This window comes from Schistocerca gregaria, chromosome 2, assembly GCF_023897955.1.
Source record: "Schistocerca gregaria isolate iqSchGreg1 chromosome 2, iqSchGreg1.2, whole genome shotgun sequence".
Classification (NCBI taxonomy): Eukaryota; Metazoa; Arthropoda; class Insecta; order Orthoptera; family Acrididae; genus Schistocerca; species Schistocerca gregaria.
Genome location: NC_064921.1, coordinates 402,846,812 through 402,871,589, shown reverse-complemented (window position 1 = coordinate 402,871,589; position 24,778 = coordinate 402,846,812). Strand labels below are relative to the sequence as shown.

The following is a 24,778-nucleotide window of genomic DNA, read 5'->3' as shown; positions in this document are numbered from 1 at the left end:
GGAATCCGGAAATTTCGAAATAACGTCATTTCCATGAGTAAATTCATAAAACTAGTAATTTATTAACGAAAGTGAATGTATTCAGTATGCCATTATTCAGTATTTCTTTACAATCAAACTGTCCAGAAGTCTCTCTTTACTTTTTAAAGATGACATCGGAAAGATGTGCTCCCATTCGGCGTTCACATTCTAACAGCCTGTTATGAAACTCTGGAATGCGCGGTGTAGCAAATCTTGGGGAATGGGAGTGATTTTGTTTTCAATGTTCTCTTTCAGTTCATGGATTAGTGCAGGAAGAAGTCGCACACACTAAGATCAGGGGATTTCGCAGGCCATGCAGTGTCACCATTACGTGAAATAATGCGTCTTCCAAACAATTGAACTGCTGCCATCGATTGTCGAGCAGTGTGTGACGTGGCTCCACCCTGCTGAAACCACATGTTTTCGACGTTAAGATTAAGCTCGTACAGTCTCGGTGTAAAGAATGTTTGAAGCATTTCGACATATCGAGCGGATGTTACTGTCACTGCACTACCATCCTCACGTTCAAAAAAATAAGGGCCGATAACACCATGACATGATACAGCACACCATATTGTGACCTTGGCGCTGTGTAGTGGTCGCTGGTAAAACTCACAAGGATTGTCCTGTGCCCAATAACGAAAATTCTGTTTGTTCACGAATCCGTTCAGGTGGAAATGGGCTTCGTCTGATATCCGTAAGTTACCAAGGAAATTCGCGTCCTCGTTGATTTTAGCCAATATCTGGCTACTAAACTCCATACATGACGCTAGGTCTCGTTCATGTAAGTGTTGCATAATCTGCAACTTATAGGGATGGAAGTCTAATTCGTGCAGTATCCTTTGTAAGCTTCGTCGCTCAATCCTTAGCGAAGATGCATGCTGTCGAACGGAGCTGCGAGGACTTCTCTCGATTGCAGCTCTAGCAGCTGCAATGTTTTCTGGGGTACGTACCGTTGGAATGCCACCTGGAGGTTTCTTTTTCAAGGCAGATTCTGTTCCTTCAAAGTTACGCACCCACGTTGTAATCGCATGCGCAGATGAGACACGTCCATGACGTCCAAGCTGGTAATGCTGTCGAAATGTTCTCTGCGCGGCAGTCGCACTATCACCATTTATGTAAAACGCTCACACAGCTACTGCACGTTCCGCGCCAGTACAATTCTCCATGATTACAAAATGGAAATGTGTTCACATTAATTGTGCCAGGTTTCGAACATCTGCCGGCGCTACAGTGCTGAAAACTGTAACGTTCCCCTGCATTTGCCAGTGGAACAGGAAATGAAATGACTAGTAGTTGTACTTGGTATCTTCCGCCACGCATCGGCAAGGTGGTTTGCGGAGTATGTACAATATGATGTTGATGTAGTACTTTGAGCGATTTTCCTTACACTCGCGAGTATGTTTTACTTTCTAAAGTAAAATACGATTGTATCTTCACGTAAGGCCGTGATAAACCGCCTCCACTGGCAACTTAGCCAAAACGACAATATGCCCATACCAGTTTTCAGTGACATACGATAGTCTTTAGTGTGCAATCCAACTGCTTTCTGCGTAAGATCAGCAAATGAAAGTGAAACAAGTTCCTCCTATTATTATTTTCCTCTATCCGTTTTTAATCTAACGAGCACATAAACTAAAAGTGCAATAGTCACCAGGTTCCGAGAATCTTTGCTCCCACGCATCGCTAACGACGCCTGCAGTTAGAAAGCCACATGTTTAATATTTTGCTTAATCCTATATAAAAGATCATACCAAAAACACAAAAAGAGAAATATGAGATGAGTGCGCTGTATGAGAATAGAAAAAGCTTTACTGGGTGGAGGTTTCCAGAGAAAAACACAATGCGTTCGAGTGTCATAACCTCGTCACAACTGCACAGGTTAGGCAGAATTGGCAATCACAATTTTAGATTTTCTTTGGATCTTATAGTTCTTGTCCACAATCTGTTATGGAGTGGCAGGAGTTAGGTTATCTGATGGTTCCACCCTGTGATGGTCTTTTGCAATTGACCAAGTCCTCGCTTTCAACTAAGTTTGGTGTTTGTAGTTTTGAAGTCCCAAGGAACGACGTGTAGCGAGTGTAGTTTTGTTAGTTGCCTCCAGCAAAACTGTAAGTAGAAAGAACCTAGCCGCGTGGTAGGCATCCTGTCTGTAGGAACAGGTTTTGACAGCTAGTGACAAGTCATTCTTCCATTGAGTGCGACATAAATTTGCTTAGCGTGGGCGGATCTGTACCAGACGAAGAGTGTATTGATACAGTGGACCAACAAAGCGAAACTGCTGTTGTGTTTAACATTTGTATCTGACTGGGCAATTTCATATAAAGGACCGGTTGCATATCCGGTCGGTTAGAGAGAGAAAGCTTTAGCCACGTATCTGTTCAGGTGCGCGAGATATCGGGATGCGTCCGGTGACGCTGAAACGTGTCACAGGCCCACCGCGAGATACATCATCAGGCCGCGCGGGAGGCGTCGCAAGAAGATGAGCACTTGCGCAACGGCGCCCACGACGCAGGCCTTGCATCACTGCCGCCTGTACGCCCACAGCTCCTCTCGGTACAGCCGACGCACTACGCCACTGACCTCCGCACCAAGTAAAGCCTTCCGCAATATGTACAGCGCAGGCCAAATGACGGACTAGTACGCTAAACTAAATTGATTCCGTATTAACTGTCATTCTAATAAGGCAGGTATATACACTGGTGTGACAAAAGCCATGGGATAGATATATGCACACACACAGATGGCGGTAGTATCGCGTGCACAAGGAATAAAGCGGCATTTCATTGGCGAAGCTGTCACTTGTATTCGGGTGATTCATGTGAAAAAAATTTCCGACATGATTATGGCCACACGACGGGAATTATCAGACTTTGAACGCAGACGGATATTTGGACCTAGAAGCATGGGACATTACATTTCGGAAACTGTTAGGAAATTCAATACTCCAAGACCCACAGTGTTAAAAGTGTGCTGAGAAAACCAGGTTTCAGGCATTACCTCTCACCACGGACACCGCAGTGACCGACAGCCTTCAATTAACGACAGAGAGCAGCGGCGTTTGCCTGGAGTTGTCAGTGCTAACAGAAAAGAAACACTGCGCGTAATAACAGCAGAAATCAATGTGGAACCTACGATGAACGTATTAGTTAGGTCAGTGCGGCGAAATTTGGCGTTAATGGGCTACGGTGCCAGACGATCTACGAGAGGGCTTTTGCCAATAGCACGAGATCGCCTGCAGCGCCTTTCCTGGGCTCGTGACCATACTGGTTGGACCGTAGACAACTGTGAAACCGTGGCCTGGCCAGATGAATCCCGACTGCACTTGTTATGAGCTGATGGCAGACTCCACGAAGCCATGGACCCAAGTTGTCAACAAGGCACTGTGCAAGCTGGTGATGGCTCCACAATGGTGTGAACTGTGTTTACATGGGTCTTTTTTTATTTACACGTCAAGTTCTGTAGGACCAAATTGAAGAACAAATCGGCAAGGCCATTGACGTGTCAGTACATGAAATTACAACATAAAAGTAAAAATATATAGAAATAAAATGTTTATGAACCCGAAAAATGTCAGTCCATAAGTTTAGATAAACGCAATCAACAATACAACATAAATCAGCGTCATTTTTCAAGGAAATCCTCGACAGAATAGAAGGAGTTACCCATGAGGAAACTCTTCAGTTTCGAATTGTAAGGTCGTGGATTACTGCTAATATTTCTGAATCCGAGTGGTAGCTTATTGAAAATGGATGCAGCAGTATACTGCACACCTTTGTGCACAAGAGTTAAGGAAGTCCGATCCAAATGCAGGTTTGATTTTTGCCGAGTGTTAACTGAGTGAAAGCTGCTTATTCTTGGGAATAAGCTAATATTGTTAACGAGAAATGACAGTAAGGAATATATGTATTGAGAGGCCAATGGCAAAATACCCAGACTAGTGAACAGGGGTCGACAAGAGGTTCCCGAACTTACACCACTTATTGCCCGAACAGCCCGTTTCTGAGACAAAAATATCCTTTTAGAATGGGAAGAGTTACCCTAAAATATAATTCCATTCGACACAAGCGAATGAAAATAAGCAAAGTAGACTAATTTTCGTGTCGAACGATCACTAACTTCAGATACCGTTCGAATAGTAAAAATGGAAGCATTAAATCTTTGAACAAGATCCTGAACGTGGGCTTTCCACGACAGTTTACTATCTATCTGAACACCTAGAAATTTGAATTGCTCAGTTTCACAAATTATATGCCCATTCTGAGAAATTAAAAAGTCAGGTTTTGTTAAATTGTGTGTTATAAACTGAAAAAAACTGAGTCTTACTGTGATTTAGCGTTAGTTTATTGTCTACAAGCTATGAACTTGTATCATGAACTGCACTGTTTGAAATTGAGCCAATGTTGCACTCGACATCAAGCTGGTGTCATTACCAAACAGAGATATTTTTTGAGTTACCCATAATACTAGAGGGCATATCATTTATATAAATAAGGAACAGGAGTGGCCCCAACACTGATCCCTGGGGGGCCACCTCCCCCTTCCCCACATTTGACTGTACCCCATGTAGATCCCACATCATAGCCATTCTCAACATTGTTAATAACGACCTTTTGCTATCTGTTGCTGAAGTGTGAGCTACTCCCCATATTCCGTTATGGTCCACCTTCTGGAGCAATATTTTGTGATCAACACAATCTAACGCCTTAGTTAAATCAAAAAATGTGCCTAGCGTTCGAAACCTTTTTTTAAACCCATCCAGTACCTCACAGAGAAAAGAGAATATAGCATTTTCAGTTGTTAAACGACTTAAGCCGAGCTGAACACTGACAGCAAATCGTGTGATATAAAATGATCAATTATCATTAATACATAACCTTTTCAATAGCTATAGCTAACACTTATGGCACAGAAATAGGTCTAAAATTATCTACATTATCTCTTTCTCCCTTTTTATAAAGCGGCTTTACTACTGAGTACTTTAATCGTTCAGGAAACTGACCATTCCTAAAGGAAAAATTACAAATATGGCTAAATATAGACCTAACATGCGCAACACAGAAATTTAATATTCTGCTAGGCACTCCATCATAATCATGAGTGTCCCTAGTCTTCAGTGGTTTAATATATTGATTCAAGACTACCACTTGTCTGTATCACACAGGAGTATTTTAGACATAAATCTCGGAAAGTCATTTGCCACGAAAATTATATGATTCTCTGTAGAAACTAAATTTTTATTTAATCCACCAGCAATGCTCAGAAAATGATCATTAAATACTGTACATGCATCTAATTTATCAGTAACAGAAATATTTTTACTGCGAACTGACTTCATATCGCTTGTGCTGCTGACCAGACACTTCCTTCACAACTGACCATATGGTTTTAATTTTATCCTGTGAATTTGCTATTCTATTTGTATACCACATACTCTTTGCCTTCCTAATAACATTTTTTAAGCACCCTACAATACTGTTTGTAATGGGCTATTGTAACTTGATTGTGGCTACTTCTAACTTTTTGATTTAATTCCCGCTTTGTTCTACATGATATCCTTATCCCACTAGTCAGCCACCCGAGCTTCCTATTACTGCTAGTACCCCGTTTAGAACGTTCTAATGTAAAGCAACTCTCAAAGAGCATGAGAAATATGTTAAGGAAAGTATTATATTTATCATCTATGCTATCGGTACTATGAACATCCTGCCCCTCCCCCCCCCCCCCCCCTGTTCCTTGACAAGGTTTAAAAAACTCTGTATTGCTGTTGAATTAACTTTCCTACATAGTTTTTAATTATATGTGACATTTGTTTGAGTACAAAAGCCTTTTACTGTTAAAATTTGTGCATCATGTTCTGAAAGGCCATTCACCCTTTTGCTAACAGAATGCGCATCTAGTAATGAAGAATGAATAAAAATATTGTCCATCGCTGTGCTATTGTTCCCCTGCACCCCAGTTGGAAAAACACCACCTGCATCAGATCATATTAATTTAGGAGATCTACCAAAATCCTTTTTCTTGCACCATCATATACTAAATTTATATTGAATTCACTACATACAGGGTTTACAATAATTAGTGGCGTAAACGCGTACATTTGAATTACACGATACTAGAAGCAAAAATGTCTCCGTAAACATACAATCGAAAATGCAGACCTTAAGAGCTACGAGCAATTTTTCATCTTCAGTACTGTGAAACAAATCTCATCTACTGCACGTTCTTTGCTTTCCATATTTTTGGAACTGGTAGTATGGACCAAAACAAGAAAAAAAGTCCAGTAAACATGTGGTCTAAAATGCATTCCTTAAGAGCTATGAGCACTTGTTCATCTTTGCTACTTTGAAACAACTCTTCTAATGAAACTTCCTGGCAGATTAAAACTATGTGCCCGACCGAGACTCGAACTCGGGACCTTTGCCTTTCGCGGGCAAGTGCTCTACCAACGGAGCTACCGAAGCACGACTCACGCCCGGTACTCACAGCTTTACTTCTGCCAGTATCTCGTGGTTCGGTGGCTCAGTTGGTAGAGCACTTGCCCGCGAAAGGCAAAGGTCCCGAGTTCCAGTCTCGGTCGAGCACACAGTTTTAATCTGCCAGGAAGTTTCATATCAGCGCACACTCCGCTGCAGAGTGAAAATCTCATTCTGGACACTCTTCTAATGATCACGTGCTCGTAACTTTTACGGTATGCGTTTTAGAGGACATGTCTGCTGGACATTTTTTTTCGTGTTTTACCCATACTACCATTTCCCAAAATATGGAAAGCAAAGAACTGGCAGTAGAAGAGGTTTGTTTCACAGTATCGAAAATCAACAATTGTTCGTAGCTCTTAAGGTATGCATTTTCGACCCTATGTTTACTGGGGCTGTTTTGCTTCTAGTATCGTGTACTAGCAACTGTATGCATTTACGCCATTAATTATGACACACCATGTATAGCTAATCTGTGGTACTTCCTACAAAGTGAATCAAGAACCCTCTCTAGCTCGAACAGAAATGCTCTGAAGTCAGAGTTAGGGGACCTAGAAACAACAACAATTAGAAGTTTAGTTTCACTAAATTCAACTGCCCCTGCACAACATTCAAATATCTGTTCAATGTAGTGCCGTGATACATCTACGGACTCAAATGGAATACTGTTGTAGCCACTGCCCCACCCCACGAGGAACTCCTTCAAACCCAGCCAGTTAATCTGTGTCCTGGTAAAGGAAGTCTCTAAACTGACAAATTATTTAATTGGTGCTGCGACACACCAATAATTTCAGAGTCACCAGCTATAAGCAGTTCACTAACTTTATCTCCAATACCTTTTATATTTTGATGTAATATGCTAATTTCTTCTCTGTTTGGAAACATGACAGGCATCTGAAGGTGAGCCCTTAGAGGGACTTCCTTTAAGCAGGTATACCTATCAGCTGACATCAATCTAAAAAAAGGTACAGCTCTAACACCAACTACTACAGGAATTTTTCCATGGGTGATCCCACCACTATTCATTACACTGTCACCTGTAAGCTTTACCAGCCTCCCCTCCCCATACCTATTGAGGTGCAGGCCATGACTAGCGAAACCCGATCTACTGATAGACCCAACCACCTCTGGTCCAACTGAACCGATCTTTGACTGGAAATGGTTGTGTTTGGCTACTCTGAAACCATATGCAGCCATTCATGGGTTTCTTGCTCCCAAGCAAAGATGGAATTTTTATGGAAGACAATGCACCATGTCACCGGGTCACAACTGTTCGTGAATGGTTTGAAGAACGTTCTGGAAATTTGAGCGAATGATTTGGCCACCGAGATCGACTGATGTCACTCCCATCGAACATTAATGGGACATAATTGAGAAGTCAATTCGCGCACAAAATATTGCACCGTCAACACTTTCCCAATTACGGACGGCTATAGAGACAGCATGGGCTAAATATTTTTGCAGGGGACTTCCAACGACTAGTTGGATCCATGTCACGTCGAGTTTCTGCACTATGCTGGCGAAAAGGAGGTCGGACACGATATTAGGAGGTATCCCATGACACTTGTGACCTCGATGTATATCAACGTATACAGGAGTGTTCCCTTAAGCCTCACTGAGTATAGCTCCCAGCAAACAATCTAATTAGGAACTTAGCGTCTAGGTGGAAAAACCAAATCAACGTCATTCCAGAACCTGCTGAAACAAGAATTGAGAGGAATAGTTGCATGATTATGATTTTAACTGAGACTAGGACTTTACACTTTTTTTTTCTTTTTAATGTCACCCGGTGGACGGCTGCGCCGTGGGGCTTGCTGTTGGCTGGCTTGGTCCAGCTTCTGGAGGAATGGATTTTGTCTTCGCTGGAGCAGCTGGGTTGGTTTTCCCCTAATACGCGTGAACTGAGCTCTAACGGAAATTTACAATGAGAGCTCTGTTATGGTTCGATTCTGTTAGGGTGACTTCAGGACTAGATACTTTCCCATGACATCGGAATTTTTACATTCCATTCCCAAGTTGGAAAGAAACTTATGCCTAAACCTGGCAGAAAAAAACATTTTCCAGCGCACTTTTGTTATGGTGAGAAGGGGACGACCAATCAGAATACCTGATTGGCTAAAAGACCTGAAGACTGTAAAGAATTTAGGAAGTTGGTAGCTCGCGGAATTTGGGAATTGATCAGCAGTCCTCCATAGCGTATCGCATGGAACGTATTAAAAGTATTGAGTATTTGAAGTCGTGAGTTAATGACCCTAAGTGGATCTTGTGCCAGGGTGCATAATTCTGATTTTGTAGGTGAGTGTTGCTGTTTAGCGCTTGCGTACTAGATTGGTCGAAAAAGGTTCCGTGTCAAATATTGGAGCTTTTAATTCACTAGTGTTTGTTTTTGATGGAAGACAGGGACTAGACCAAGTGTTAATTAAAGCTAACAAGAGAGATTTTTACTAGTCGAAACATATATATTCTTAATGTGACATCCAAAACTGTTACTTGGGTCGTTCATGGTGAATAAAATCCGCCCCAGTTGTAATTTCGAAGTTTCTTCATTTTGCCTTTATCCAAATTAAGCAACTTCGTAACCACAACTGCAGCAGATTTCATTTACGATGAAGAAAGTTAAGTGTCGGGATTTTGGAGCTACTTTTGCTGTCCTATGTTTTCGTGCGTATTTCAACAGAAGGCGCGAGAAACCGGTTTGAAGGCGGTGTACTAGCTGTTAGTGTACGGTGTCCGATCCAGTGGTCGGATCTCGGAATCTCTTTGAAAGCAGCTGAGATTATTACAGGACATTTGTCACAGTTACTGACATTGTGATTTTGAACCTGTTTTGCGGTTCAAAATGAAGCTGGCGGACCTTATAAAGAATGTTTTACGAGTGTAGCAATCACGATAATTGAACCGGGTCCGCCCATAAACGTCTCCTAGCGATGCAGCCGTCAAATGCGTGATTTGTCTTGTGCACTCGAAAAGCAAGGATTTTCGAACATTATGTTTATAAGAACTTTTTTTCTTATTTTGATTTTTGGTATGAGAAACATGTCTCTGAAGTTTGTAACAGTATTTTTGAAATACCTTATATATCATTACTCTGTATATAGCTGAAGCTGGTCTACAATACAAAACAAATCAAAGGTGGTTCATGAGATCCCTTGTTATGACAGAAAAAATAGTTTTAGCGCACATATGTACAAAATGCAATCAAACGCTGTCTCCGAATATCCTCACGAAAACCTTTGTCTCTAAAACGCCTCTACTACTTATTTTTAACGAATATTTTCGTTAACAATGATTTGATTTAATTACTTTGATTTTAATAAATCCTGCTCTGTACACATTACTTCTCCTGTATCTATACAGTTTATAGATATGTCCTAGCCGCAGCTCTAGTTTGTAATGGTGATCTTCCACATACTGATACACATCGATATCCCACCTCATTATGTATTTCAACTTCTTACTGTAAGAGCGTTCATTTCGAGCCATAAAGTCTACCGAATAGCCACCATGTGGAGTGTGGCAGGCACAATTATTTCTTAATGGTCCATGCTATTTAAACTAGTCTTCATATGGCAAGATTTTCGCTTTACGCACATTTCTTAAGCTTCCTCAGTCCACTGTCTCCTATATGTCCTCGTCTGGTCGAGATACCGGCATCCAAGGATGTCTGCACATAGCAACAGTCTTCTACAATTCTAACTGAGGTGCAACTGCTTTCGAAGTGGTGAAAGACGTGACCATTGTCAAACCTCCGAGGCTGATCTACACGGTAAATTCCCGTACTGGATATGTGCCTGCAAATGATCACCCTGAAACGGTCATTCAACGTTTGTATGCAGCTGTATTCAGGTACCCTCCATGCTTCCTGCAATAGGAACAGCAGCACATTCTTATTTTTTGTTAAACGGAAACCTATCTGATAAAAGCTACGAGTATATAGGTTTATAAGAACGAATTGGCGCAGACGACCACTCGTATCCTAAAAACAAAAGAAAAAAATGTTACAGCCTATTTGTGTCCTAACTAGCAATTTATATTAAGGCTCACTATAACTTGTCTTCACGGGCAACGCGCATAGTAAAGGAAAACATTACACCACTCTGCAAAAATATGAATTTGTAGCAGAATAGCTCATCATAGAGCCTGACGTTCAAGAGCTGGATTTCAGGTTAATGAAGAACTACCACCACAACCAGTTTTGCCTCCGTGTTGTTTCTACATTTCCAATATGAAGACTGCCTTATGCTTCGTCCTTTGATCTTCCTTCCATTCAAATTTCCTCCTGAAGCATCAACTGCCGTACGCTGACAGTCTCTTAGTAACTGCATTTCCCCAAAGACCTTTTGAATAACTAAGCGCAAGCAGATTTTTTATTCATTTCTGTTAAACGGTTTCGGTTAAAGCGTCTTTCCGTCCTTTGAATATTTCCAGACTACCCCAATACATATAATCTACCTCCCTTCAGAATAAGGTTTCGAAAGATTCGAAACATTTCTTCGCAGGGATCTTTTTCAAACATCGTACACATCTTACGCCAACACCTCACTAACCCCTTTCTCGACGGCTTAACGAAGAAATCAGCGTTTTATAAGTTGAAACTGTTCTCATCCCGATAATTGTTTTGAATGCTATAGCGATTTGATAAGTAATTTTCTATTAGAAGTGGTATGCTTTTGCCTTCCTCCGATACGAGCCATTTAAAGTTGGACCTATAGTTCGACGTGAACTCCGAGCCGCGAGCAACACAACATTTTTTTCACATTAACAGACATTGCTACAAGCGAAAGAAGGGGAATATTCTCGATAAAATGATTCCTTCGCGGTATCTCGGGAAATAACGTATTCCATCACTGTTGGGAGTAATTCGAACGACGTGCGTGTCTCCAAAGTGATAAATTTCGAATGTAATTGTGTCTTTCTACCACGGCACTATACGCCTACATTCGACCATCCAGCCCAAGGCTAAGCTCATGAAACAGCTTTTTCAATGGAACCCAACACAAAACAACCTAACGTGGAGATATAATTGACTTCTGTAGACAATCACTGGATGGAACCTTTAGGAGAACTAGGATATATCCATCGCAAAAAAAAGACTATGTGGTAATCTCGTAATCGACTGTCAACAGGAACGATACGATGCAAAACGATTTACCTAAAGAAGAGATGTCAAGTACCATCTAAACTGCACAACTATGACGAGGTCCCGAATACTGAACGCATGCATTCCTACCCTGATCACTCTACACAGTGTAGCCTCAAGAGGCTCCTAAAGCAATTATTGATGCCGCCCACTTCTGGACAAAACTAGTCGAACTATTGTGTTGTTTTGTAATACTTTTTTTGTCTTTGTCCTAATATTTGTTCGAACGTCAGAAGTTCTGAAGAGTTCTGCTCCCTTGTTATTTGTAATTGATACTACCAACCTGATTTAAAACAATATAGCCTTCACTTCAATAGTGTAATCGAGTCAAATTTCCATGGACTATTAGAACGCCACCCTGAAAGAATTACCGTCTTCAAAAACGTTGAATTGCAATGGAAGGTCTATGTGCCGAATAACTTTCCAATCTCCTGCCACGTGCTATCAGATCCAACCACGACTGTAAACGGGCTTTTTTTATTTTTCAAGTAGCTGTAAATACATTATTAAGAATCATAACATTATAGTAGATACACTACTCTCCAAGATATTATGAATCCTGAAATATCCTGTCACGTAGGAATTTCGAAACAAAGATGTAAGCTACGTCACAGAGGAATACAGTGTTCAAGCACTGAGAGATAGGCCTAAAGCGGGACGACTACATGTAACTAACTGTAGGGAAAGCATACGTCGGGTTGAGATCCACTGAAAGAAACCTAACGACATTTATTTTCTGTGACTGTTTATCAGGTTGGGTTGATAGAAAAGAGAGACAAGATCGAACGAATAATGGAGCGTTAATTCATGAAATCGCTTAGTAAGCGCGAGAGCGGAACTGATATTCAACGAAGTCCAGCAGCACAAGGCAGCAGGAAAGCATTGTGCACCACGGAGAGATTTAGTGTTAAACTTCGGCATGAGTTCGTTCCAAGCAGGAAAGAGCAACGTATAGTTCCCACCACGTATGTCTCACGAAATGATCATCGCGAGAAGACAAGAGAAACTACAATTTATACGGAGGCTAATCTCCAGGCGTTCTTTCCATCCAGAAATCACGTTTAGGGGAAGGAAGAGGGGGGCGGGGAAGGGAAGATAGTGGTACCAGATGTATCCTTCCCTACACGTCTTTAAGATGGCTTGCGAGTACAGCTGTAGGTGTTGGTATTTCCTTTCTCGTATTTAGAACAGAACAGGCATTATTGTGTGAAAAAATATTGGAGGCTTCACAGTGAAATTTCTCGAAACACGTCAGTATTTAACAATAGAGTGTGAAAGAAAGAGAGAATAGAGCTTAATGTCTCGTCGACAACTGGATCATTATAAAAACAGCACACGGAAGGACTGTAGGAGAATGGAGAAGGGAATTAGCCACGTCTTATTCACTTAAACCATTATACGTTATGTGCCATAAACGATTTCGGAAAATCACAGAAAACCTATATCCAGACGGGAGTCTTAACCAAAGGCCTACCGCGCGATCTCACTCGGATACTGAACAAAGGAGAGTACAGTAACCTCGGTATTTTCGTCTGTGAGACTGCGAAAAGAAATCAGATGTATATTCACAGAAAGTGATGCAGTTAGTAGGCTACGATGGTATACAGCGCGGGACAAAAACAAACTGAAAACCGCTGGAGCCAATCGAACACTCCCAAATTTGTTTAAAGACAGATACTTTAAATAGTGACAGTTGTAAAAATTATGTCCGGATGCTGCAACTGAACATTTATCTTAAAAAGCAGGATCCTGCCTTCTGCTAAACCGCCGACACATTTTTTTCCTTCTTCTTTGGAAAATTTTGCCTAGGTTTCAACAAATATTGACTATGCTTAGGGTTGAAAGCTTTTGTGTTGATTTCACAGGATTCAATGCGCAACGCCAGTCTTTTACGAATATAGTACGTTGTTGTTACTCGTCTTTTTCACACGATACGACTGCAGCCAACTAGCACAGCAAGATTAACCATTGCACCGAGGATCTTAAATTTGTACACTATCATTAGAAAATTAAGCAGTCAGTGACAGCTAAGTTTAATGAGCAGGCCTAGCAACATGGCTGGAAAACAACTGGCTAATATGAAAGAGGTGCGTAGTGCTTAGTTCTGGAAGCGGGGCTGTACGATTACCGCGACGGCCACCGGCTGTTTACACATGCAGTCTCGGATTACAACGCAGGCGGTATCTCGCTGCGACATGTGCCCCCAGTTTGACAACAAAAATGCTACTGTCCACGATACAGCAAACCCTTGCAGCTGTTACAGATTATCTCGTCGACTTATCAGTATTCTATCAGCAAGCTCTACAAACGTTGTACGCAACTATCTCATTGGGTCTCTAAAACATATAGAAATTTAATCAAATAATGTATGGAGTAAATATATGTTATCTTGAACTTAAAAAGAATATAATGATTTTTGATCCGCACGAATTTTAATTATACGGTAGATATCGCAACTAAAGCTACTTTCCTGAATGACGTTCCGTTTCCCAGATTAGCAACAACGAAGGATAATCACAGACAAAATAGTCAAAGAATTCTATCAATCAAGAGTGATACCTATAAAGAACCTAAAACACTACTATGCGACCCTTTCTGACCATCCGCTTTAAAAAGGAAGTTGCACTGATAAACTACGTTACTTGGATAATTTTAGAGTGTTTTTTGGAGTTTCTGCTGCCCTTATTGAAAAGGTCAGATTTGCGGAAGGAAGGAAGGGCAATACAGTGCACATAATTCCTGAGTACACAGATATGAGCGTGCTGGGGTCCTATATGTGCAGATCTCGAAGGTTTTCTCGGCGTGACTGATTGTGTGCTTCCATTTATTTTCTCGATATTTCGAAGACTGGCTCAGCCGTCTTCTTCAGGTTATGCGAGTCGTGTTGTCATGTGTACTCGCTGCCACGAGTCCAGCTGCATATAACAGTACAACACGCAGCACCTGAAAGAGACAACTCGCTCGGTCGCTGAAATATTATTCATAAAATGGAAACAAATTGGCTGGACACCACGAAGAAGTCATTAACTTGGCAATTGCTTTGCTAAAGCTTCATCGCGTATTTATTCTTCTTAAGTATGTTGTTTCGTTGAGGGAAATAGAACAAAACATAACGAAAGAAAGCCTGGTAAAGCAAAACTACAATATTAACAAAGGAATGTCGAGTCACACATAACGCTAAGAATGCCACCAATTATCCTTAAGGAATGAAGAAAAATTAGATTTAATATCCCATAGACAACTAGGTCATTAGAGACGGAGCACAAGCTCGGATTGTTCCAAGACTGTGTAAGGAAGTCGGCCGTGCCCCTTCAAAAGAACCGCCCCAGTATTTGCCTCACGGGAAACCCAAATCTGGGTGCGCGGACGTCCTCCCGAATGCGAGTCCAGTGTTTTAAGCACTGCGCCACCTTCGTTTGGTACCCATGATACGTATCTAATAGTGGTCGGATTTGAAACAAGAATTTGCCGCGTTTATCTAATTCTTAAATATGGCCAGGAGTTCTAGGTACACATTGGTAATTACAGTGCAAAATACTAAGGCACAGTAATTAACTTTTTAAAAGCACGGTAGGCTATTCAGTATGTTGAGCATAACGAAAACCGTTGGAAATGTTTAAAAAAAATAGATGCAGGAAGAATAAGACATACCACGATGAAACTGCATTGTTATCGGCTGACTTTTTTTTTTTTTTTTTTTAAAAGACTAACATTGTATAGAAATACAGTGGCTTTTAGTTCAGGGACTAATGACTCGACATTAAGTAGTTACTAAATCAAACTTGACTTCACAATATTCGTAAGTCAGCGCAACAGTTAAAGAGTGTCAGCGAAAATTAAAAAAAAAGGACAAAAAGAATTCTAGTACCAACCAAGTCTCAGCAACACTGATAAAAAGAGCGTATCATAAAAGCAAGCAGCTTCACGACACCATGAGTACAAACTGTAACACCCGATTTGAATTTCGCATAAGAATGGTATGCAGGTAACTATTTGTTGCTCGTCTGCTACAGTGCGTGACGTGGGCTGCGGAATTATTCAACAGAACTCGGCGCCCCAGAATGCAAATCGCAATCTCATCACACAGCTCCACTAGCAAAATTTACAGAAACAAGCAGCAAGTGCCCCTGGTATTCGGCAACAGGTCGCACTTACAAGCTTGCCTGTTGCTCAGGCGACTTCTCGCAGCGAAAGCATCGCCGGCCCCTTCTTTAAAGGAGTATGCGTTCGAAAGCAAGATCTGCACAGGTAGCTAGTTAGCGCTTTTAGACGCATACGGGTTTTCTGGCATCGCTTTTCGTATAAGACAATGGGCAAAGCGTGTCCCTAAGTCGGGGAGTTGCGTAATGACAACTACAAGAGAAAAACAGTACGAAAATAGCTGTGGCAGAGTGGCGAATCATCTGAAGGCAGCGCTTAAAGATGTAGCGGCATTCCTGACGACGTGACTCGCCGCAGCCTTATTTCAAGAAAGACCCCACTGGTTATCGTGAAGGAATGACGAGATAAGAAAGACGCGCGCTCCGCTGAGCAATCTTACGCTCTCATTTAGACTGTCATCTGAAACAGCTGTTTCGCATGACCGATAAAGGCTGACGGGAAACGGACAGTCCGCGCTTTACACATGTGGCTGATGACGTGCTCTCCGTTCTTACACGTAAACCAAGATATTCTCGACAGTTGTAATCTAATGAGTCACCTAGTATTACTGCAAGAGTAAGGAAATACGAACTGGTTTCGAAATTCTTCCTGAAGTGTATCGTCGAAATAATAACAATGGCCTGATCCTTAGGCGACATCTAACAGTATGTACGTAACTCTTCGACAGGGGGACGTATTTCACCCTGACCTTCAAGCTCTGGCCACCTGATTCCCGTAAGGTACACCTTCATATAAATTTAAAACGATTCTTTCATGATCGCTCAATGTCAAGAGAACAGTTAGATTCTCAAAACGTTCATGCCTTATTATTTCTACTGGCACGCTACTAAAACCGCGACAATTTAGATCTAACACCACAACAGATTAATCTTTTATTATCTGCTATCAAAAGTTAGACAGAACAAAGTTGCAATAAAAAGTAACATGTGGTTTCACATGATACAGCTTGAAATATCACGCTAATCCATTCAAGTGGCTAACACGTTCTAATTCATTTTGTAAGTAATCCAGAGCCTGTGCTTTCTCAGTTTTTATCTTTAATGCACAACAATAACGCAGACAGTAATAAAGATGGTATAAATTAATTCGACGCTCGGTTAAACACAAGATTTTCTTTTTTGCGCCTTTCGTGATTGTTTAATTCGAAGGGCTGTGACTAGATGTTAGATCAAAATGTGAATTTCCTTACAACCTACTGGGTGAGATAGTTAACGGGTTGGAGGAAGTCAAGAGTATGACATCTGAAATATGGCAATATCTATCGAATCAACATGGTGTACAAATCAACGGTTGGATTGATGGCCGCTTTGATTTGCTCCAATATATACACATTTTTCAAATAAAATAAACGCAGCACAAGTACACGGTGAAACTCGTGGTTCGAGGCAAATGAGGGAGCAGGTGGTAAAAATACTAAAGTCGACAGTATAAACATAACGTAAACTACGAGTTAGAACCGCATGCAATGCTGAAATATCAGCTGTACAGCTTTATCATTATTTGGAATCAACAGACTTACAATGTTAAAACGCAAATTTGTGCCCTATGTAACACATGGATGTTTGTACTTACTTTCGTACTTGCTCTTCTTGGATACTGCAAAGGAAAAAGAAGTATTAGTGCACTGATCAAGCGACAGGAGTAATATACTAATAATTAATGCAATTTTACAGACATACACTACAGATTACAATTAATGAACTTTACCAGTTTAGTGTATATAGCAAATGTCAGTTTTTAATCACACGAGCCTTATTAAAATAGCCAAAGCATTCACTCTAACGAGCAAAAAAAGATGGCTTGATGGAAAATGTGATAATTTCGTAAAGAAAACTAACGATCTACGGAGGCAAACGCTTCTGGACAGACCAAAACAAGATCAGTCAATAACGCGCTCGTGTAGGATAATAGACAGTAGTCCGAGTCTTGTTTGAAGCGAGTGGCACTGAGCGAACGGGTTGTGGGCCAGAAACAGGTTGCCGGTACTTACGGGCTCAGCAGGCGGCAAGGACCGGAGCGGGCTGCGGCTGGCGCTGCACTGAGCAGCCACAGCTCCCTCCCTTCCCCTTCCCCTCCCACACACCTTCCCCCACCAGGCGGCCCACGCGCACTCAGCTGCGATACGCAGTGACGAAGACGAGCCCTGCGGCCGGACTTCCGAGGCCGCGCGTACTTCCTCCGGCCGCTCCGACCGCACCGCCCGCCCTTGGATTCGCTTTTTCATGTCCTTAGCGCTCGGACGTGCGTCTCCACAGCAGGAGCAAGTGCTAGTGTATGTACCCAGTTCGGAGCGTTACCAGTACGGAACGCTCAAACTCTGTCAGTGAAACACATTCCGAAAGCATCGATTGTGTGAAACCCTTTAACAGTCTTCTTTGATATATCTGTCTTACGATAGGTATCGACCTATCGTCCTTCCCTTTCCTCTGTTCTGTGCTTCTTTAATTAACCCAATCCGTAAAAACGGAATCCTTATACGATCGCTTTGTCGTACGTCTGTCCGTCCCTGTAAGCTTTAAGAACTCTTATTCTCATAAACGTATCAAGCTGATAGTTTGCTTTTATACCCTGTTGACATACTTCTTCATTCCTGATTCCGTCCGCCCATTTCACTTTTAGCATTTTCTCCACAAGCATATTTCAAGACGATCAAAGTATTTTTATCTGTTTCTTCTAGACTCTCCAACATTCGCTTTCATATACTACTACACTCCAGATAATACATCTGGTGAATTTTTTCCCTTAATTTAGGAAATTTTTTTGATATTAACAAACCTTTCAACATTTCAAGATATATTTTATTCGGTATTTCCTGCACACAGCTTCCATTTCCTGCAATCAAATTTCGTAATGACCTAAAAGATTTTATTTATTACATCATCTTTCCACCCCCTGATGTTTTGACGTAACCTTCATGTTTACTGATTGATACTACTTTGGTCTTTCCTATTTTATCTTCAACCATACTTTCTCTACCGATTTTGCGCTCCTCTCCACCATAAATTGCAGTTCTTCCGCTGAGTCAATCAACACTGCTTCAGCATATGCAGTGTGAACACTGGAAAACGTTTGTGACGAACACTCGTGCAGAGTTCCTCTGCAAATCTGTGGTAGTAGGTGGTACTTTATTTAGAATTTTCTCATACCCATGAAGAGTGGGGAATAAACTATGTACATTATTCAGTGTGAGCTCTTATTTATGATCATCATTATCGCATGTTCTCCCAGAAAGCACAGATCTTTTTCAGTGAAAGCTATAAATTTTTCAGTTCATTACTCGCTTCCACTTCCTTTTACTTCTCCAGTGTGACGGTTTTATCTGGCATCTATTAGTTGGTATCATTTCCGTCGTTTGAATATTCGTTTATTCACAGACCACCTGAACTATCTTTCGTTACGCTTTCTGTTGTCATCGGAGGCCCCTTATTCCTCTTTTCAGTTGGACGTTTCCTCGAGACCCACATTTCGAACGATGTGTCAGTACCACATGCGGTTACATTCCACAGGAGACAGTTCACTAATCTGTACTTGGTCGCTTATCCAAAAACTCACATGAGTTATTTGATCTATAAAAAGTTTCATTTACCTATGCTTCTTTCTCTGAAAATTTTTAAGTTTTTTGTGGGTCTAGCTTATGTTCATGGTATCTGCGAAAAATTAATTTAAAGGAAAGGCTATACGTAGATTTCGCCTTGAAAACACGTTTGCCATGCCTTTTTTTTTGTATATGATCTCTCTTTTCCCCCCGCCCCCTCCCCCCACGTCAGTTGATTCCAAGACATTTTAAAATATCAGAATTTGCAGTACAAGCATTTACATTCGTAGAAAAACGGCTGGTTTCGAGTTTCCCGACAATGAATCAAATGAAACTTCCTGGCAGATTAAAATTGTGTGCCCGACCGAGACTCGAACTCGGGACCTTTGCCTTTCGCGGGCAAGTGCTCTACCATCTGAGCAACCGAAGCACGACTCACGCCCGGTCCTCTCACAGCTTTACTTCTGCCAGTATCTCGTCTCCTACCGAGTTCGAGTCTCGGTCGGGCATACAGTTTTAATCTGCCAGGAAGTTTCATAACAGCGCACACTCCGCTGCAGAGTGGAAATCTCATTCTGGGAATGAATCAAATGTCGCAGTCTCGCTTTGCATACAACTATTCTCGCTTTACATGTAACTACGGAAACTACAGGAAACAGATAACTTCATGTAGAGGAATTAATGGTCCCTTCCATGACCTATCCTGAATTATGGTGTAAGTGTCCGTCCGGGACTTGAACCTCTGGTATCCTTTCCCTTTCTGGCTGCTTACTGGTGATTGTTTATCTACGATAACCTTCTGATCTTCTGGAAATATTTCGTTCTGAGACATACGCTGTTTGACAATCGCTGTGAGTGTATTATCTGAACTAGAGGTCTGTACAATACCAGATCAGATAGTTTTTTTGCAAGTGTAGAACACATGTGGAACGGCTTGATTCACTTTGAGATAAGAGTGCGTGGAGGTTACAATTAGTAAATTTATTATCCTAGTTTAGAACAGAAACATTTCGCACATGATGATGTCACATATGTTGAAATTTCACCGCATAAAAAGTGTTGTAATAGCCAGTCAGAACTTGAGAAATTATCAGTGTTGTCGAAAGATCGGCAGCTAAGGCTTAACGTAAAATGATATTTAGTTTGGCGTTTCGCGGAACGTAAATAAGTAGCAGAGTCACACTATACAAACAAGGCACAGCGTGGATACCTTTTACTTTTTCATTATCTGAGACAGTACATGGACATAAAATGTGACAAATATCGATCCGGAACAAAACTATCCTAAGGCAAAAATTTAATGGTGCAACGGACACATTGCGCTTACTGAAATGTATCTCGTACAAAACTTGTTATTCTTAGATTCAAAATATCTTCTCAATAAAGGTACTTGAAATCTTACTTTTTATTATAAACTTTAATTTTCAAAACACCTTTTTATCATCCTCCTATCAGTTAGAGCGTTTGAGACAGTGGCTGGTTTTTAAATTTAGTAATAAAAACATAATAGTACTCTTTAGTTTAACAAAGCTACACGTTGCAGGGAATGAACGCAAGGAAAATCACATGTTCGGGTACGGTCAGTAAGGGCAGTTTTTGTCAAATTGCAGAGTTCACATGCTGTCGCGTTAATGTAAGGCGGAACAATAACCTAATAAAAAGGACGAGGAAGAGAGACGTGGCGTCTTTTAGGGAACCTTCCGGCATTCGGCTAAAGTAACTAAGGAATACAAGTGAAATACAAACGCGGGTGGTAGGAAGGATGCCTGAGCCTAAGTAGGCCGGAATAGAAGTCCACTGCATTACCCATTATGCCACATCGCCCAGCAATGATGGCATTGGGGGGGGGGGGGGGGGGGGGGTATTTTCCATGAACAACTTCCTTTTATGCAAGTGACATATCAAGTAAGGTGTAACTGAAGAATACAAGAATAGTCACCATTGCTTTATGTATAGTCTCTTGTTCCGCTAACGACTGGAAATGAGCGCGATGCCCGAAACCTATGGAACACGAAGATGGAAGAACAGGGACGAAGAAGAATTACTGACTTGATTCGTATATCAACAATAAGGCTGTGGCACCACACAATGTCTACCACTACAGAAAAACACATATATCCCTCTGAGTACATTAATACGTTGAAATCTGTCTCCTCAGATCTCACATACCTGAGAATAATAACACGTAAGTACATAAATGTAGTAAATGAGAACCATCAAACATGTGTAAGTAAAGTAGTTACCACAATCCACTACAACAGTAGGAGTTTTATTCACGCAGGAATCTATGACGAACATAAAACTCATTTACGAAAGAGGCTGCTTAGCATAGCTTGTAAGACCAACTCTTGGATGTAATTTACGTGTGGGGGATCAGTAAAAAAAAAAAAAAAGTTCAAATGGCTCTGAGCACTATGGGACTCAACTGCTGTGGTCATTAGTCCCCTAGAACTTAGAACTACTTAAACCTAACTAACCTAAGGACATCACACACAACCATGCCCGAGGCAGGATTCGAACCTGCGACCGTAGCAGTCGCACGGTTCCGGACTGCGCGCCTAGAACCGCGAGACCACCGCGGCCGGCGGGGATTAGTAGCAAGTGATAAAACGGACGACAAAAAATGGGCACAATGAGTCAACGTGAATGACCAGATGCTCTTTTAACTCACTTGAGAGACCTGTAATTTTATGTAGCGAGGAAATTGCAAACTCTCCAAGAAAAACACTTCACTTGTCATAGCGGAATACCTTCCAAGGTAGCTTATTTTTAAAATACAGAAATGAAAATGAAGCTGACTCACTTAAAATAGAATAGAAACATCCGCAGGACATCAAGTGTAGTAGCTGTAAATGGACTGTGTTACTAAAGATAGGTTAAAAATGTAAATTCGGTAGTAAGGATCATTAATTGGTAAGAAAACGCACCCATGGCACCTCGCAAGTTAATCCCGCTATATAGTGTATTCGGAAATTCTCGTTACAAACTTCTACAACTTGTAAAGGAAGTGATTACATAATATTCTTAACAGGAATCCACGTTCGGAAACGTCATCAAACGACGCTACAGAGCGTCAAGGTTATAGGCGCCGGAGCCTCTAAATTTATGTATGTACACGATGATTCCGTCATGATGTTACAAAGTTTCTACTATGATAGAGGACAAATGTATTAATTTGAGGTATGGGCCCCTTTATCGGAAAAAAAGGTAGTCGAAAGTTATTAGTAAAGACCTTTTTGATATCTCTGGCAGTGGAATACATGTACCGGTTGGTTTGTTTAAGGGGGGCGGGGGGAGGACAAAACTGCGAGGTCATCGGTCCCTTGTTCCGGTAAAATAATTACACAAGGGGGAGAAGACAGTAAGGGAGACTAACAGCACAATAAGAGGTGAAAGGATGAATCAGAAGAACCACGGAAGGACAACCAAGACTACTATGGACAACACAGCAAAAGAAAACCACGGAGAGAAGCAGGAAACAGGTAGAAGGGGAAAAACAAGAGAGCAGATGACCGTGGTTGGCCGACTACGAGAATAAAAAGGAAAGCCAGCCACTCTGCGACACATTAAAACATCCATCCTAAAAGCATTAGAGAGGAGAACACAAAGGGATAAAGGACATGCGCGAAAACTTATATAGAATGAAAAAACCCACCGTCACGTATAAACTAAATCAGCCGATTAGACGTTGTCAGCTAAAATTAATGGCAACGAGTCCGGTAATTGAAAAGCCCGAAACGGGGCAGCCAAAAAAGGACAGCTCACCAAGATATGGGTCACTGTCAGCTGGGCGCCGCACCTACAATGAGGTGGGTCATCACGGCGCATGAAGTAGCCGTGTGTCACCCAAGCCTGGCCAATGCGGAGCCGGCAGAGAACCACAAAGTCAGTGAGAGAGGTCCGCATGGAGTACAGCCACACTTTCGTAATCTCCTTAATGGCACGCAGTTTGCGGCGTAGTACTCAACGCAGGTCAGCTGCAGAGAAGCCGACCTCCATAAGCGGTTTCCGCGTAGCCTGTTTGGCCAGCCTGTAGGCAAGTTCGTTGCCTGGGATGCCGACGTGACCTGGGGTCTAGACAGACCCCACGATTGGACCGTTCCAGGGCATAGATGCGACTCCTGGATGGTCGCTACAAAAGGATGACGAGGGTAGCACTGGTCGATAGCTTGAAAGCTGCTCAAGGAGTCAGTACACAGAAGAAACGACTCCCACAGGGCATGAAAGAATGTGCTCAAGAGCACGAGATATAGCCACCAGCTCAATAGTGAAAACACTGCAACCATCGGGCAAGGAATGCTGTTCAATATGTCCTCCATGGGCATACGCGAAGCCGACGTGAGCATCAGCCATTGAGCCGTCGGTGTAAACCACTTTGTGGCCTCTGTACATGGCAAGAATCGAGAGGAAGTGGCTGCGCAGAGCCGTGGGGTTAACTGAGTCTTTAGTGCCATATGAAATGTCCAGGCGAAACCTTGGCCTAGGTGTACACCATGGAGGTGTACGTGAATGGACCTAAAGTATAGGTGGTAAATGCAAGGACTCCAGTTCGGAAAGAAGGGATCGGACACGAACTGCAATAGAAAGCCATGACTGGGCCGCCGATGCGGGAGATGAACGGCCGTGGGTGGGAAAAGGAGACGGTGATTCGTATGCGCAGGAGAACTACGAACGTGTGCAATGTACTGGCCAGCAGTTGTGCACGGCTAACGTGCAATGGACGGACTCCGGCCTCCACAAGGACGCTGGTCACCGGATTCGCTCTAAAAGCTCCTGTCGCTAGGCGACCGCCACAGTGGTGCACTGGGTCGAGTAAACGCAACGATGAGGGCGCCGTTTAACCATAAACATGAATCCCATAGTCAAGACGGGGCTGAACAAGGGCTCTGTAGAGATGCAGCAGCGTAGAGCGATCTGCACCCTAGTTGGTGTTGCTCAGGCAGCGGAGGGCACTGAGGTGCTGCCAGCACTTCCGCTTAAGCTGACGAAGGTGAGGTAGCTAAGTCAATCGGGCGTCGAAAACAGGTCCTAAGAATCGATATGTCTCCACTACAGGGAGTGAATCGTCATTAAGTTTAAGTTCTGGTTCTGGATGAACGGTACAACGCCGACAGAAGTGCATCACACACGACTTCCGATCGAAAACTGGAGGCCGTGGGCGAGAGCTCATGACTGCGCCTTGTGGATGGCTCACTGTAGGCGCTGCTCAGCAACACCAGTGCTGGTGGAACAGTGCGAAATGCAGAACTAGTTTGCATACAGAGAGGGTCAGACGGACGGTCCTACAGCTGCGGTTAGACCGTTAATGGCCACAAAAAAAATGATCCACTCAATACAGAGTCCTGTGGAACTCAATCCTCCTGGATATGGGGGAAACTATGGGAGACACCAACTTGGACACAGAAGATACGGAATGACAGGAAATTGTGGATAAAAATCGGGAGC

The 24,778-nt window shown here is 42.2% G+C and overlaps 1 protein-coding gene across 7 annotated transcripts in view; it reads right to left on the bottom strand.

Moving 5' to 3' along the window:
* Positions 1-24,778, bottom strand: part of LOC126322600 (GTPase-activating protein skywalker) — a 285,752-nt gene that overhangs the window by 137,509 nt on the left and 123,465 nt on the right. For 4 of the 7 annotated variants that reach the window (XM_049994506.1, XM_049994490.1, XM_049994473.1 and 1 more), the window contains exon 2: positions 17,371-17,394. The gene's annotated coding sequence lies outside the window, so the exon portion shown is untranslated. Of the gene's footprint in view, positions 1-17,370; positions 17,395-17,788; positions 17,841-24,778 lie in introns of those variants that run through there. The other 3 variants (XM_049994482.1, XM_049994498.1, XM_049994507.1) reach the window with 2 other exon arrangements.